This window comes from Mustelus asterias, chromosome 30, assembly GCF_964213995.1.
Source record: "Mustelus asterias chromosome 30, sMusAst1.hap1.1, whole genome shotgun sequence".
Classification (NCBI taxonomy): domain Eukaryota; kingdom Metazoa; phylum Chordata; class Chondrichthyes; order Carcharhiniformes; family Triakidae; genus Mustelus; species Mustelus asterias.
In genome coordinates this window covers 5,644,894-5,663,034 of record NC_135830.1, presented here as the reverse complement: position 1 = coordinate 5,663,034, position 18,141 = coordinate 5,644,894, and the positions used below count along the sequence as shown (strand labels likewise).

Below are 18,141 nucleotides of genomic sequence, written 5' to 3'. Positions count from 1 at the left end.
GCCAATCAACCTAACCAGCGCATCTTTGGGCTGCGTTATCAACAGGGATTCAAACAATATAAGGGGCACTGAGAGAGAATTCATTCTGTGTGTCCAGGATTTTCTTTTCAGCCAATTAGTGATAAACCCAAAAAGAGAAGATGCAATTCTAGACCTCGCCTTGGGAACGAAGAAGGGTAAGTGGGTGAAGTGACAGTTGGTGACCATATCAGGGATAGTGATCGCAATTCAGTTGCATTTAGCCTGACCATGGAAAAGGACAGAGATAAAGCAAGAATAAAAGGTTCGAACCAAGATAAGGCAAACTTTGCAGGAATGAGAAGGGACTTGGCTGACATGGGATGGACAGCACTGCTAGGGGATAAATCAGTGGAAAACCACTGGGAAACACTAAAAAGTAAGATTGTGAATCATAACATCCCTACAGTGCAGAACGAGGTTATTTGATTCATGACCCACCCACCTACCCAGCCCATATTTGGACCATTGGAGGGAACTGGAGCACCCAGGGGAAACAGATGCATGAAGAGAATGTGCAGCTCCACATAATCAGTCACCAAAGGCTCGAATCAAACCTGGGTCCCTGGTGCTTTGAGGAAATGTACAAAGTAGACACGTTCCCTCCAAACTTAAGACTGGTTCTGCGAAGTCTAGATTCCCTGGTTGTCTACAAGAATAGTAAGAAGCTTAACAACACCAGGTCAACTTCTTACTGTGTTTACCCCAGTCCAACGCCGGCATCTCCACATCATGTCAACAAGAATTGCAGGGGACGAACAAACAGAAAAAGAAAGTGTACGATAGGCATTATGAAGGAATCACTGCAGATAGCCTAGATGAATATAGGAACTGCAGGGGCAAAGTGAAAAGGAACTAAGGAAACCTGAGAGAGGGCATGAAAAAAGTTAGCAAGTAAAGTTGAAGAAAACCCAAAGATGTTTTGCCAATATATTAATGGTAAAAGTTAAGGCAAATGTGTGATCTATCAGCAATGAAGAACGAAGCTTGTGTGTAGATGCAGAGGATGTGGGAAGATGTTTGAATGAATATTTTGTTTCCATATATTGAATGGAAAGGGGTGATGCAGATTTATTAGTCCAGGAGGAACACGCTGAGATATTGGGTGGAATAATCATAAAGAGATTTTTCGAAGGGCCAGATGGACTGTTTCTGAGGATGCTGAAAGAGAATCATACAATACTACAGTGCAGAAGGAGGCTACCTGGCCCATCGAGTCTGCACCGACCACAATCCCACCCAGTCCTATCCCCATAACCCCATGCATTTACCCAAACTAGTCCCACTGACGCTAAGGGGAAATTGATCATGGCCAATCCAGTTTGCCCGCACATCATTGGACTGGGAGGAAACCGGAGCATCTGAAGGAAACACATGCACACACGGGGAGAATGTGCAAACTCCACACAGACACAAGTCGTGAATCAAACAGCAAATGCTATGGCCATAAAAATATATTCTGGCAATGGTGCTGAAGAATTCAGATTCAGATCTTACCGCAATCCGAGCGAAGCTGTTCCTACGCTACAACACTGCCATCTAACCGCCAATGCTACAATTTGCCCAAGATTGCCCGGTTTACAAATATCAGGTCAAATCCAACGCCGCAAATTACCATCAGTCTACTCCTGATCATCTGTAACGTGACGGAAGGGGCAATAAACAATGGTATCAGGAGGAATTCCAATGCAAACTGGAGAACATCGCCCGATCTCCCGATTCGGCACTTACTGCGTTCCAGAATTAACACTGAATTCAACAACTTCAGAGCATCTCCTTTCCTCCATCCTCACCCAATTTCCATTTATTTTGTTTTATTTCGTTTTATCTTATTTATTTATTTTTATTATTTTATATCTTCTTTTATATATATATTTATTTTTAAAATTTCCATGTTTTGCATTGTTTATTGAAAATCTCACTTTCCATTTTGTTGCCCCCTCTCCCTCCACCCCACTCGGGCCGTCTCTTACATTTCCTTTGTTCTGCCATTAACACATTCTGATCTCTTAATGGGCAGCCAGCAGCTCCCTTCTCAGCCATGATCACCACCATTAAAATTCCCTTTTCCTTAATTTATATGGAACACCTTTGTCACCCACCCCACACCCATATCCCTCACCATTACAGTATAAATCTCGTCCAAATTTCTTTGTCTTCAGCTCTGACGATGGGTCATCCAGATTTTGAACGTTAGCTCTATTCTCCCTTCACAGGTGCTTTCAGACCTGTTGAGATTTTCCAGCGTTTTCTGTTCTTGTTTTAGGTTCCAGCATCCACAGTAAATGTGTTTATTCAAGAGGCACTTGTCAGACAGACTTGTCCCTGGTATACAAAAAAATGCTAAAATGGGAACGAAGCGCCAAGCTAGCATGGATAGGTTAGATTAAAACACTTGCAGACAGTTTCCGTGGTGATCTCGTGGTGAGGATTTGGCGCTTTCACCGCAGCGGTTCGATTCCTGGTCAGGGAATGAAGATTTCTTGTTTTCTTGCAGCACATGAATTAAGTGGAATTGGAATTACTTCCTGATCGAAAACAGGAGTGATATTGGTGCCAGTTTCAACAGCACAGAGAAAAATCCGTCCCATTCCATAAACCCGTCAATTACCCACAACAATTTGTATTTGCATGGCCTCTTTTGGTTCCTCCAGTCAAAATGAATAATGAGATATTCTCGTAGAATCTCTACTGTACAGAAGGAGGTCGGTCGGCCCATCGAGTGCGAACCGACAACAATCCCACTCACGCCCTATTCCCGGAAACCCACATACTTACCCTGATAATCCCGCTGACAGGCGGGTCAATTTAGCATGGCCAAGCAAGCTAACTCACACATGTTTGGAAAGGAAACCGGAGCAATCCCACGCAGACACGGGGAGAACGTGCAAACTCCGCACAGAGTGACCCGATAAATTTAACCTGAGCCACTGTGTCACCCTGCCGTCCTATTCATAGAATCCCTACAGTACAGAAAGAGGCCATTCGGCCCATCGAGTCTGCACCGACTACAATCTCACCCAGGCCCTTCCCCTATATATTTTACCCACTAATCCCTCTAACCTACACATCTCAGGATACGAAGGGGCAATTTTAGCATGGCCAATCAACGTAACCCGCACATCTTTGGACTGTGTGAGGAAACCGGAGGAAACCCACGCAGACACGAGGAGAATGTGCCAACGCCAGGCAGACAGTGACCCAAGCCGGGAATCGAACGCGGGTCCCTGGAGCTGTGAAGCAGCAGTGCTAACCACTGTGCTACCGTGCTACGATTCTACTGCATCTAATTTTACTGCAGTGTTAGTCCCAACCTGTGATAAACCATTTTGTGGTAATTCTGCTGATCAATATTAACTTATCACCGTTAATGGACGGTGGGTTCCAGCCCCACGTTGGGCGCCATTGTTTTTAAACTTTGCTGCTTTTCTGGGTGAGCTCCAGCTCTCCATTCCTCCGGCAGCGTCACCGCTCAAACTGTGTCTTTCTCCATCCCGCGCCGTTAATCTCACCGTTACTGCTTTCTGAGTGAAAACTGCCTCCACTTCACTGGAGGTCGGAGAGTTACAATTAAAGTTCTTCTTGTCACTGAGTCCGAGATTTGGACCCAGACCTGCGAGGTATTTGTGTCAATGGAAACAATAAAATCTACTCCAGCCAGATCTTAGCCCGCATCACCATCTATATCGTCAGCGTTTTGTATCCTATTTCTCTCTTTTTTTTGTTCTTGACATGTGACATTTCAAATTCAGACACAAAAGAGGAAATCAACCTACTATTGATTCCCACAGAACTGGTACAAACCTGGAAGTAACGCAGGATTTTTACGCAGCAATAAACCTACTTTCCCTGACCGGGAATCGAACCCGGGCCTCGGCGGTGAGAGCGCCGAATCCTAACCACTAGACCACCAGGGAAGCTGGCCCAAATTCTTTAAAAGATTGATTTATCCATGAGCCTTCTGCCTTTTATTTTTATTTCAGATTCTTTATTCACCAAAACCAAGTTTCTCCTTTAAATTGTTATGTTTAAATCGAACCCAAGGGACTGTTCAACCAATGAAAACAGCGAATCCTGTTAGCTGCAACATGAAATCGACCGTGAGGTGAAAGCTGGTCATGTGGCACTTTCAATTTCCAAAACCCACCAAACTCATCACTGTGGCTTCTGTGAAACTTGCAAGGTAACACACGGCAGACATTCACCACGGAGAGCAACTGGCAGAACTCATTTATGAAACATTGTCCTGTCGCTTCTCTTCCTGTTTCTGTCGCTGCCTCTCATCCAGCTCCCTCTGGTTGTCCATTTCCCAGGGTCAGTGAGCTGCTTGATACAGACACAGAGAGTTGGTGAACTCGATCTTTACCTGGAAAGCAAGGAAAGCGAATGTATGACACACGGCATTGAGAGGAGATGGAGTTTAGAGATAACAGTATAAAGAGACACAGATATCTCATCTTCCTGATCCAGTTCCTGATTGCAGGAACGTACACAGTGCCAATTATCGACTGTCACACTCTCCTTCCAGCCATGAGCACGGAGTTAAGTTTTGAAGTGTTTGAAGTCTTGCGACAGTTATTCCGGGTTTGGTTGAGAACATATTTGGAATAGTGTGTTCAGTTTGCATCTCCCCATTTTAGAGAAAATAAAAGCAAAATCTGAGGATGCTGGAATCTGAATCAAGAACAGAAAAAGCTGGAAAATCTCAACAGCTTTAACGAGAAAGAATAGATAGCATTGAAAAACTGCAGGGATTCTTTCATTCTATGAGTTTGAAAGGATGGATGCTGAGACATTATTTTCCCTGGTCCGGGAATCTAAAGCACGGGGGTACAATCTCAGGATAAGGCGCGGATGATTTCGGACTGCGATGAGCAGACATTTCTTCACTCAAAGGATAGTGAATTTTGGGAATTCCCTATGCCAGAGGATTGTAGATGCTCCATCATTGAACACATTTCAGTTCGGGTTGGATAGATTTATGATCTATTCAGGAATGAATGGAAGCAGGGATATGGAATTGGAACAAATGCTCAGCCCCAAATTAATGTTTCCATTCTAATTGCTAAGCTTAATGGTATAATGGAAGCATGTATATAATATCACATGTAACATGTCTGAAGTCAATAGTCATTAAATAATGTTGGTGACAACAGATAACAGTACAGCCGGTAACACTTGAGAGCTATTTTTTATTGACGCCCACGAACCCATTGCCAACCCACAACTGTTTGCCTATGAATGCAGATGGTGAGAAAACAGTAAAATCACCGTCCCTGGGTGGTCTTGAACCACCAATCTTCCAATGTATAACCAAACGCGCTGACCGATTGTGCCACAGACACTAAGACAGCAGCAGCTAACGATATTCTAAGCTAGGGTGTCAATAACCACAATTCTCTTTCTGCAAAACCTGTTCCAGAACTGCAGCATGACCGCACCGTTTAGAATTCTATTCAAGTATCTTTGGTGACGTTGATCCCGCAGCATTTCTGTAGCGTGTTGGTTATTCTCTTTTTCCTATGAACTTGTCGGTAAAATGAATCCATGTCTCTTATCACAGGGAGGAATTCAACGGGAGGGAAGGGAACTGACCACCAGAAGCCCAAGGATCCAATAGTTTCCACTCAATCATCAATAACACCATTCACAGCTGCACCTGCATCCAAATATTGTGACCCATTTTCCTCAGGATTTGTTCCAAGATTTAATATTTTCCTTGTTTTCTCCTCATTATGAAATGAGATTCGCTTCAATATACAACTCAAATGGAATTGGAAACCTGACGGACTAATAGTCACTGGGTAACATAAACCCCATGGTGTTCATTTCCAGATTTACAACACTCAGCTTTTCAATCAAATGGAGGAATCTACTACTGAAACGTTTTGGAAAGTTGGTTTGAATATTGTTTGTGACTCACTCAGATACTGTTTAAATGATACTCGAAGGTTCAGTGCGCGGGATATAATCCATGAACGTTTTGCTGAGCTTTTGTTCTGTGTATTGCAAGTTTTGAACGGGGTTGAATCTTGTGTCCCAGGGATGGGCGGTAACCCACTAATTGAAGCGGCAGTCGCTGCTGGAGAATGCGGGGTAAAATGCTGCTGCAATCCCTGTCTCACTTACTGTGGAGCCGGGGAAGAAAGAATCATTTATGCGTTTGTTCCCCGTCTATGTTGCCTCGAATGAATGTTGTTTACGGAGGTGATGCTGTAGAAGTCTTTAATAATCTGGCAAAAATTATTCTAACACAGTGCTCCAGTGGCGCAATCGGTTAGCGCGCGGTACTTATACAGCAGTGCAGCCAGCGGGCTATGCCGAGGCTGTGATCGAGCCTGCACCAGCTGATTTACGTGAGACGATGGCCTCGTGATATTGTCGCTCGACCCGAGAATTGGGGACGGTTACGGTAGGCAGTGGAATTTGAACTCATTAAAAAAAATCTGATATTGAGAATCCATTGATGATCATTTCCGACTGTTGGAGGAACCCATATGCTTCACTCATGTATTTTAGAAAGGAAATCTGCTGTTCTTACCTGGTCTGGCCTACTTATGACTCCAGAGCCACAGCAATATGCTTGCAACCGAACTAGCATTAAATGCTGACCAGCGACGCCAATGTTTCACGAATGACCAAAAGAAAAAGCCCGAATCTGCAAGTTTGAGAGAAGCTTTCTGAACTGACAGAGCTGGAAACGGGAGCATGTTAAAGATATTCTGTCGGGTTTGAGTGTGTACAGAAATGTGGACGGGAAGGCGAAATGTAACATCGTGTAAGTTACTGTATTCAGCAATAAACGTGAATTATTTCTATTATCCCCACTCCGAGGTGCAACGTATCTACAAATGTTTCCTCCCGTTTTCGAATCGGGATCCTTTCGTCTGTTTAGGTGAATGTGATAATTATTACAGACAGAAATGATGCTCTACAACTCTGCAACAGACTGGAGTGTCGAACCGTGCAGTTTGATTGTACTTCAGATTTTCTGAAGTGTGGTGTTTTATATTCACCTAACATATGAAAGGTTTCCTGTGTGAAATAGGAAACTAACTAATTCATCTCTCAGTGTGAGGAAAAGTTACCTCATTTTCTTTTGTTATTAAATATTGAAAGAAAACATTATCTCTCAGCCTAACTGCAGTTGCACTTCCCAAGTGTGAAATGATATTTTGCAAAATGCTCAGTTAAAATAACGTTTATTTATTAGTCACATGTAAGGCTTACATTAACACTATAACGAAGACACTGTCATATTCTCTGGTCGCCAAACTCCGGCGCCTGTTCGGGTCAATGCACCGAACCAGCACGTCTTTCAGGCTGTGAGAAGAAACCGGAGGATCCAAAGGAATCTCATGAAAACACGGGGAGAAAGTGCAAACGTCAAATAGACAGAGACCCAAACCGGGAATCGATCTTAAGCACTGTGAGATGGCAGTGTTGACTACTGTGCCACAGTGCAACCACCCTCCCCGCTCCCCGACATCCCCCCCCCCTGCCCACTCAGACGTGGTAAAAGAGAAAAAATGTCATTCACTGATTCTAATGTGAGATGAATTTCTCTGCCACATGAGAAAAGGTTTTTAGCCGAATTGTACTTCCACAATTCAGGTTATAAAGTTAAATCAGACTGCACTGTTTGACCATCTAGTCGCTTTTATCCTGAGCGGACTTTGTGTATTGAAGAGATAATCACATTCTATTCATTTTTGCGCAGGTCCCAGGCGCTAAACCGGGCAGAAATGTTGTCAAAACTCACTGCTCTGAAGTTTCCGAATTGAAGTTTATTGTTAAATGTGAACTGAATTGGGTATCAATCAAAAAATTTAATATTTACTCTTCACCATTTCATGGAAAACAGACACAGCTAAATCGCCAGTCCTTTTTGCTGGCAGGGGATGTTTGGAGAGTGGGGGCTGGAAGATTGCTGCTTTTCCCTGTCTTACTCATTGTGTAATGTAGAAAGAGAGAATAATTAATGAGTTTGTTAGAATGGAATAACTGAATGGATTTCTAATGGGTTAGTTAAGTCTAACAGTCAGAGCCTATCCATTGCAGACACATCCATGCCACCGGGAACCAACTCTCCTACAACTGTCAGACAGTTCACCCTTCAATCCCCTCTGGTTCCGGTTCCCAAACAGTTTCTCAAGATTCGCAAAGCTTGAGACAGTGTTTTCTGGTTTGGTTCCCTCTCCATTTTCCCCACCTGCCAACTGACAATATTTTCCAAAACCTCCGCTCAATCATCCGCCTTGCATCATGTCCAGGGAAGAGGAAATTCAGTTTTGTGGTGAGGTAATAGAGACCGGGACTGTACTCTTGAGAGCAACTCTAGTTAGAAAGAGGGCGGCACGGTAGCACCGTGGTTAGCATTGCTACTTCACAGCTCCAGGAACCTGGGTTCGATTCCCGGCTTGGGTCACTGTCTGTGTGGAGTTTGCACATTCTCCTCGTGTCTGCGTGGGTTTCCTCCGGGTGCTCCGGTCTCCTCCCACAGTCCAAGGATGTGCGGGTTAGGTTGATTGGCCATGCTAAAAATTGCCCTTAGTGTCCTGAGATGCGTAGGTTAGAGGGATTAGTAGGTAAATATGGGGTAGGGCCTGGGTGGGATTGTGGTCAGTGCAGACTCGATGGGCCGAATGGCCCCTTTCTGTACTGTAGGGTTTCTATGATTCATGGAGCTGCGGGGAAAATTGGATGATTTGGAGAACTCCTCCAAGGCGACATAGATACGTGGAATGACCTCATCTACTAATCAAAGATTCTATGATTCTCGTTGCTTCATGTCGCAGTCGCTTTATTTATTGTTAGACACCTGAACAATGAACAGGCGCAGGATGATCAGAGACTTCTGTAGATTCAACTGGCGCTCTTTCCGGCCCAACAGTTCCGAGTGCAGCTGAGAGTCACCGCACACTTCACTCAACATTGAGTCTGCAGTATCCCCACCCACAGCTTCCGATTGGTGCTCTCACTCTGACCCGATTGTGTGATTGGACAGATTGCTGGCGTTGCGCCATTCCTCTCATTGGTTGGATAAGCAGTGCAATGGGACGGGGATCTGTATTTCTGTCTCTGACTGTGGATTTCTCTCACTGCTGAGTTACCGACTCAGGGAGGATCATGGAGAACTGGCTCGCTCAGGCCCTCATCGCTATCTCACTCCTCAGTAAGGTTTTTTTCCCTTCCCAGTAAAACTACATGCTCCTGCTGACTGCTGCAACCCAGATGTTATTGTTGCTAAAACAACAGTGATGGTGGAGTTTATAATTGTATCGCTGAACATGAGGCTGACTCTGATTGTCATTATTGTTGTTATTTCTGTTAGAATGGAACCATCAAGCCAAAGTGGAACAACTGAGTCCTGAAATATCGGTTAAAGAGGAAAGTAATGTGACACTAACCTGTACGTTGGTAACTAGTCATTCTAATCCTTATGTATACTGTTATAGTCAGATTGCGTGGAAAGCGCCAGTGTACCTGTTTCAGTTTATTGGAGAGCAAAGGAACACCGACCTCAATGATCGGGTTTCCTCTAAATTTGAATAAAAAACGAACAATACTAGCGAGCTTACGTTCATTAACACACTGATTTCCGACAGCGCCGTGTATTTCTGTGCCATGGAGCCCACACTGCTGCAGAGATATATCGAATGCGGTACAAAAATCCCACACTGGCAGTTCCAGTTAGTGCCCAACACACGCGCGGCAAATTCAGTTTCCACAGAGAATGACGGAGATTCTTAACATTGCAGCAAGAAAAACACTCAGAAATAGCAACTGGTGTGGTCCAGTTGCACAGCTGTATTAATTGATGATTGTAACTTATGGCTGCAGAACAATGAAATCATACAATCCCTCCAGTGCAGAAGGAGGCCATTCAGCTCATCGAGTCTGCGCCGACCACAATCCAAACCAGGCCCTTTCCCGTAACCCCACATATTTACCTTGATAATCCCCCTTACACTTGGGTTAATTCAGCATGGCCAATCAACCTAATTGATAAGATTGACCAATCGATCTGAGATTTGTTAAGTGGTTTTCCACGCCTTTCTCTGCCTACTTGTTCCTGACTGATTCTTTACTGATTTATGACAACTATGCCCATTTCCATTTCCCAGCCTTTAACGTAAATATTTAATGCTTTTTCTGTTACCTTGTAGTTTCATTCAAACCTCTCCAATCTGGCTGCTCGGCTATTCGGTCCAGCTTTCCATCCACATCACTGATGAAGATTTCGCTTTGTATTGAATCATATACTAACCCTGACACTCCTGGTGCGAGACCGCTGGTCCGCAGTATGGAATGAACATTCGGCTCCGCTCTTGCAGAGAGACAAAGTTATAGAATTTTCAAAGTGACATTGTTATTGAGTTCAGTTCTTTGCAGATAAATTCTACCTGTGACCACACTGCCTATGTTAGGCCCCGCCCACATCTTTCCTGTGCTATTCTAACTCTGATCAGTCTCACCTGTGCTGTTTTATGAGAGATTTTATTGTAGATATTGATGTTTGTGGCTTTTTTCTGTTTGGCACTGTCTGGGTCAGCTATACTTCCCCTCTGGAAGAGGATTTCACATACTGCAAAGTTCCAAATTGAGGGAACATCATATGGAAATATCTCAGACCATTCATTATTCTATCACTTCTTATCAAGTAGATGCTCCAACAAAAAAAAATCATCCACCCCCGCACCACACCTGCTATCCCAAACATGATTAATAACAAACTGCTTCTCATGTTGCTGTAATGATGGATATTGTCATTCTCCATGTCAGAACAGCCATCAAGACTCAGGGGATCAGTCGGTTTCTGAAAAGACAGTTGAAGAGGAAAGAGGAAAGCTCATTGTTCCACTGGAGCAAGCAGAGAGGGAGTGATTTGTGGCAGGAGTGCTGGTGAGAGATTTGTTTATTTATTTAGTATGTTTTTTGCCTTTATTTTTCGAGTAGTTTTTTTTATTCTTAATTTTAAACTGAAAACCGGAAGTGGGCCGCTAAGGAGTCTGGGAAGGGTTTCGTTAAGCGCGCGAAGTATAAAAAGTAGACTGCAGTATATAGCGGGCAGCGTCGGGAGCGGGAAGCAGAGTGTGAGCTGTAAGGCCCTTTGCTCACAGGGCTTCGGGGGACAGGGCGAGCAGGGGTGAGTTTTAATTCTTATTTACTTTTCTCTGTGTACCTTGGTAAAAAGGGTCAAATACGAGTGTGAAGCCAGTGTGTTGTTCCCAGTGTAGGATGTGGGAGGTCCTGGAAGCACCTGGCCTCCCGGACATCCACATCTGTGAGGGCTGTGTCGAGCTGCAGTTCCTAAGGGACCGTGCTAAGGAGCTGGAACTGCAGCTCGAGGATCTTAGGCTGTTAACGGAGAATGAGGAGGTGATAGACAAGAGCTATCATCAGGTGGTCACACCAGCGCCACGGGTGGAGGCCAACTGGGTGACGGCCAGGAAGGGTAAAGCTCGGGTGATTGAGAGCACCACGGTGGATGTGCCCCTACACAATAAGTACCCCTGCCTGAGTACTGTTGGGGGGGACAGCCCGCCTGGGGGAAGCAGCAGTGGCCAGACCTCCGGAGTGGAGTCCGGCCCTGTAACTCAGAGGGCGAAGGAAAAGGGGAGGAAGGCAATGTTAATCGGGGACTCGACAGTAAGGGGGTCGGACAAGCGTTTTTGCGGAGGCAAGCGGGAGTCTCGATGGTGGTCTGCCTCCCTGGGGCTGGGATCCAGGATGTCGCTGATCGAGTCCCACAGATCCTGAGGTGGGAGGGAGAGGAGCCAAAGGAGGAGTAAATATTGGTACCACTGATGTTGGTGGGAAGGGGTCATGAAAAGAGAGTATAGGGAATTAGGGAGACAGCTGAGAATTAGGAAAGCAAAGGTAGTAATCTCAGGATTGCTGCATGTGCCAGGGGAAGGTAAGGGCAGGAGTGGAGTGAGGTGGAGGATGAATGTGTGGCTGAGGGACTGGTGCAGGGGGCAGGGATTCAGGTTCCTGGACCATTGGGACCTCTTTAGGGGCAGATGTGTCCTGTACACAAAAAACGGGTGGCACTTGAATCCCAGGGGGACCAGTATCCTGGCGGGAAGGTTGGCTAAGGCTACTGCGGAGAGTTTAAACTAGATAGGTTGGGGGGAGGAGATCGAGACGAGGAGACTGGGAGTGAGGAAGTTAGCTCACAAACAGAGAAGGGTTATAGACAGTGCAAGAGGGAGGATGGACGGGGGATCGAGAAGGGGAGAGCTCAGACCAAAGGATTGAGATGTGTTTGCTTTAATGCCAGGAGTATAGTGAATAAAGGGGATGAGCTCAGAGCGTGGATCGATGCCTGGAAGTGTGATGTGGTGGCCATTACGGAGAATTGGATGTCTCAAGGTCAGGACTGGATACTCCAGGTGCTGGGATTCAGATGCTTCAGGGAGGGAGGCAAGAGAGGGGGTGGAGTGGCACTGTTCATCAGGGATAGTGTCACAGCTGTAGAGAAGGTGTATGCTGTGGAGGGACTGTCTACAGAGTCTCTGTGAGTGGTAGTTCGGAGTGGGAAGGGGTCGATCACTTTGCTGGGAGTTTTCTATAGGCCGCCCAATAGTAACAGGGAGGTGGAGGAGCAGATAGGAAAACAGATCCTGGAGAGATGCAGTAATAGCAGAGTGTTGTGATGGGAGACTTTAATTTCCCAAACATAGATTGGAATATCCCGAGGTAAAGGGGATTGGATGGGGAGGAGTTCGTTAGGTGTGTTCAGGAGGGTTTCCTGACACAGCATGTGGACAAGCCTACAGGAGGAGAGGCTCTACTTGATCTGATACTGACCAGTGAACCTGGACAACTGTCAGATCTCTCAGTGGGAGAGCATCTTGAGGATAGCGATCATAACTCTATCTCCTTTATGCTTGCATTGGAAAAAGAGAGGACCAGGCAAGCTAGGAAACCGTTTATATGGGGTAAGGGGAAGTATGAAGACATAAGGCAGCAAATTAGAGGAGTAAATTGGAAGGAGGTATTCTCGAGGAAATGTACTGAAGAGAGGTGGCAGTTTTTCAAGGAATGTCTGTCTAGAGTTCTACAGGACAACGTTCCGAGCAGACAGGGAGGTGTTCGTAGGTTAAAGGAACCGTGATCCTAAAGAGGTCCCAATGGTCCAGGGACCTAGTCGCGAAGAAAAGGAAAGCATACAAAAGGTTCAGACAGCTTGGCGAAGACAGGGATCCAGATGATTATATGGCTTGTAGGAAGGTACTAAAGAAGGAAATTAGGAGAGCCAGAAGGGGTCACGAAAAGGCCTTGGCAGGTAGGATTAAGGAGAACCCTATAAATATGTGAAAAGCAAAAAGAATGAGACGTGAAGGAATAGGGCCGATAAAAGGTGAAGGTGGGAAAGTCTGTACGGAACCAGTAGAGATGGCAGAGGTACTGAATGAGTATTTTGCCTTGGTTTTCACAGAGGAAAATGACATGGGTGGATGTACTGCGGGTGTGCGGTGGACTGTAGAGGAACATAAGGACCTTGGGGTCTTGGTCCATTGGACTCTAAAATCGGCCCCGCAGGTGGAGGAGGTGGTTAAGAAGGCGTATGGTGTGCAGGCCTTTATCAATCGAGGGATTGAATTTCGGTGTCCGGGGATAATGATGCAGCTATATAAGACCCTCGTCAGACCCCACTTGGAGTAAAGTGCTCAGTTCTGGACGCCTCATTACAGGAAGGATGTGGAAAAGATTGAAACGGTGCAGAGGAGATTTACAAGGATGTTGCCTGGATTGAGTGGCATGCCTTATGAGGATAGGCTGAGGGAGCTCGGTCTTTTCTCCTTGGAGAGACGTAGGATGAGAGGAGACCTAATAGAGGTATATAAGATGTTGAGAGGCACCGATCGGGTGGACTCTCAGAGGCTTTTTCCCAGGGTGGAAATGGCTGCTACGAGAGGACACAGGTTTAAGGTGCTGGGGGGTAGGTACAGGCGAAATGTTAGGGGGAAGTGTTTCACACAGAGGGCGGTGGGCGAGTGGAATCGGCCGCCGTCAGTGGTGGTGGAGGCAAACTCAATAGGGTCTTTTAAGAGACTCCTGGATTAGTACATGGGACTTAATAGGATGGAGGGTTATAGGTAGGCCGAGAAGGTTGGGATATGTTCGGCACAACTTGTGGGGCCGAAGGGCCTGTTTGTGCTGTAGTTTTTCTATGTTTCTATGTTCAGTTGTTCGGTAATTATTCCACTTCAAGCAACACTTCTTACTTATTCTGGACCGTCAGATTCTAGCGGCTCCATGAAGTATCTATTGCTGAGATATAGATACAGCGAGGACACACAGAGATCCCCAGGGGACCGTTTATCACCGGAATTCAATGATACATTCCGCACTGTCCCGCTGAAAGTGTCAAAAACAGAGCTGGCAGACTCCGGCATGTATTACTACGCACGGAGAGCCACAGAGACATAGAGCAGGGCTGAATCTGTAAAAAGACTCTCAGAGCCTCACTCAAAGTAGCAGAGCGTTAGGTAAACATTGTGATCAGAGTGAGTCTGAAATGGAACCTGAAATCATGGTGATTTCTCAAACTTCTAATTCTAGAATATGCTTTTATTAATAATAAATATTTGACCAGAATAACGAAATGGCGACAGTTTAAAGAATTTACATTGGTATATATATAAAGTTTGATGTTCCAAAGTGTTTCCCCGTCACGGTTGAAAACACAATAGTCAATTTGGACTTAGCATATCATTTCATCCAGTAATATTGCAGTGTTCTGTCTGTTTCAGTGATTGTGATTGATGAACAGATATCGAACAGGACATTTCTCCTGCTCTTCGCGGAAACAATGGCCATGCGATGCATCACGTCCACCTGAGAAGGAAGACGGTGTCCTCGATTTAACAGGTCACCGAGAGGCTGGCAGCTCTGACGGTGCAGCATTTCCTGAGCACTGCACTGTCTCCTCGGTAAGATCCCGGAGTGTGGTTCCTGACTGACTGTCGGTGTCCTGTGGAACGGAAAGAATCTCTGAACCGACTGGAGACGGAATCCTGGAAATTCCAGGAGGTGGTGATCACGCATTTACCCAATCCTGGAAAACATAGTGAAATAAAAGCAATACAATTAAAAATAAACTTCACTGGGCCCCGTAGAAACAGGAGGACAATGAAGTTAGCTTCTCGAATCAAATTTCACTCGAAAAGCGAAACTCTTACTTTTAATGCGGCTTTTACAGATTCCAGATTTCCTAAAACAGTTTCTAACTGACGGAAGCTCATTCCCAGTGGAATCGCTGCAGTTATGTTAGAAACTGTATTAACACAGAGAGCAGTCGGAATGTTCATTATCAGTCAGAAAGGACTGTCACTCTGACCCTGGAGTAAAGGAATTGGGGAATCCAGGAATTTCCGGGCTATTTCGATCTTGTCACAAACAGTAACCAAATGGACACCTCTTTCTCTTTCTCTCTCTCTGTTTTTTTTTCTCTCTCTTTATGCTACATTGAGGAACCACGTTGATTAGTAACATTGTGCGAAACGTCTTATCCATACTGCCCAGCGACAGTGGAATACATTGATTAATAAAATTCAATCTGAAAGCCTCCTGCGCCACCCTCCACATCTTCCAGAGGTTTCCATTAGATGGTCAATGATTTTGCCTGAAAAAATACCGCAGCAGTTTCCATTACCTCCTGCAATATCACCAATGAGGAAACTCACCAGCTCTTACCACCTGTCAGTAAGCAAAAGAAAGAACAAAGAACAAAGAACAGTACAGCACAGGAAACAGGCCATTCGGCCCTCCAAGCCTGTGCCGCTCCTTGGTCCAACTAGACCAATCGTTTGTATCCCTCCATTCCCAGGCTGCTCATGTGACTATCCAGGTAAGTCTTAAACGATGTCAGCGTGCCTGCCTCCACCACCCTACTTGGCAGCGCATTCCAGGCCCCCACCACCCTCTGTGTAAAAAACGTCCCTCTGATGTCTGAGTTATACTTCGCCCCTCTCAGCTTGAGCCCGTGACCCCTCGTGATCGTCACCTCCGACCTGGGAAAAAGCTTCCCACTGTTCACCGTATCTATACCCTTCATAATCTTGTATGCAAAGGTAGTAATCTCGGGATTGCTGCCTGTGCCGCGGGAGAGTGAGAACAGGAATCGGTGGAGAATGAATGCGTGGCTGAGGGACTGGAGCAAGGGACAAGGATTTGGGTACTTGGATCATTGGGACCTCTTTAGGGGCAGGTGTGACCTGTTTAAAAAAGACGGGTGGCACTTGAATCCCAGGGGGACCAATATCCTGGCGGGAAGGTTGGCTAAGGCTACTGGAGAGACTTTAAACAGAAAGGTTGGGGGGAGGGAATCGAAATGAGGGGACTGAGAGCGAGGAGGTTAGCTCGCAAATAGATAGGGAATGTAAACAGGGTAAGAGGGAGGTGAGACGAGTGATGGAGAAGGGAAGTGCTCAGGCTGAAGGTGTGAGATATGTCTATTTTAATGCCAGGAGTGCAGTGAATAAAGTGGATGAGCTTAGAGCGTGGATTGCTGCTTCGAATTGTGATGTGGTGGCCATTACGGAGACTTGGATGTCTCAGGGACAGGACTGGGTGCTTCAGGTGCCGGGTTTTAGATGTTTCAGGAAGGACAGGGAGGGAGGCAAGAGAGGGGGGGAGTGGCACTGTTGATCAGGGATAGTGTCACGGCTGTAGAGAAGGTGGACGCCGTGGAGGGATTGACTACGGAGTCTCTGTGGGTGGAGGTTAGGAACAGGAAGGGGTCGGTAACGTTGCTGGGTGTTTTCTATAGGCCGCCCAATAGTAACAGAGATGTTGAGGAGCAGATGGGGAAACAGATCCTGGAGAGATGTAGGAATAACAGAGTTGTCGTGATGGGAGATTTTAATTTCCCAAACATAGAATGGAATATCCCTAGGGCTAGGGGTTTGGATGGAGAGGAGTTTGTTAGGTGTGTCCAGGAGAGTTTCCTGACACAGTATGTGGATAAGCCTACTAGAGGAGAGGCTGTACTTGATCTGGTGCTGGCTAATGAACCTGGACAGGTGGAGGATCTCTCGGTGGGTGAGCATCTTGGGGATAGCGATCATAATTCTATCTCCTTCACGATAGCATTGGAAAGAGATAGGATCAGGCAGGCTAGGAAAGTGTTTCTCTGGAGTAAAGGGAAATACAGTGTCATCAGGGAGGAAATTAGATGGGTAAATTGGAAGGAGGCATTCTTGGGGAAAAGTACCGAAGGAAAGTGGAGGATTTTCAAGGAATGTTTGTCTGGAGCTCTGCATGACAACGTTCCGATGAGACAGGGGGGTGTTGGTAGGGTACGGGAACCGTGGTGCACGAAGGTTGTGATGAACCTGGTGAATAAGAAAAGAGAGGCGTACAGAAGGTTCAGAGAGCTAGGAGGTGATAAGGATTTAGAGGAGTATACGGGATGTAGGAAGGAGCTTAAGAAGGAAATTAGGAGAACGAGAAGAGGTCATGAGAAGGCCTTGGCGGGTAAGATTAAGGAGAATCCCAAGGCTTTCTACAAATATGTCAAGAGTAAAAGGATGAGATGTGAAGGCATAGGACCCTTAAAAGGTGAAGGGGGAAAAGTTTGTGCAGAACCGTTAGAAATGGCGGAGCTGCTTAATGAATACTTTACCTCGGTATTCACGGTGGAAAGGGATCTGGGTGGTTGTACTGCTGGTTTGCGGTGGACAGAAAGGATCGAGCATGTGGACATAAAGAAAGAGGATGTGTTGGAACTATTGAATGGCATCAAGGTTGGTAAGTCGCCGGGACCGGATGGGATGTACCCCAGGTTACTGTGGGAGGCGAGGGAGGAGATTGCGGAGCCTTTGGCGATGATCTTTGCATCGTCGATGGAGACGGGAGAGGTTCCGGAGGATTGGAGGATTGCAGATGTGGTCCCTATATTCAAGAAAGGGAACAGGGACAGCCCGGGAAATTACCGACCGGTGAGTCTAACCTCAGTGGTTGGTAAGTTGATGGAGAGGATCCTGAGAGACAGGATTTATGATCATCTAGAGAAGTTTAGTATGATCAAAAGTAGTCAGCACGGCTTTGTCAAGGGCAGGTCGTGCCTTACGAGCCTGGTTGAGTTCTTTGAAAATGTGACCAAACACA

General features: G+C 45.9%; 1 non-coding gene across 1 annotated transcript; it reads right to left on the bottom strand.

Annotated features, from left to right (window-relative positions):
* Nucleotides 1-3,863: 3,863 nt before the first annotated feature.
* On the bottom strand, nucleotides 3,864-3,935 carry trnae-cuc (transfer RNA glutamic acid (anticodon CUC)). Its single transcript has one exon. It is a non-coding gene; the product is annotated as a tRNA-Glu (tRNA).
* Nucleotides 3,936-18,141: the final 14,206 nt, after the last annotated feature.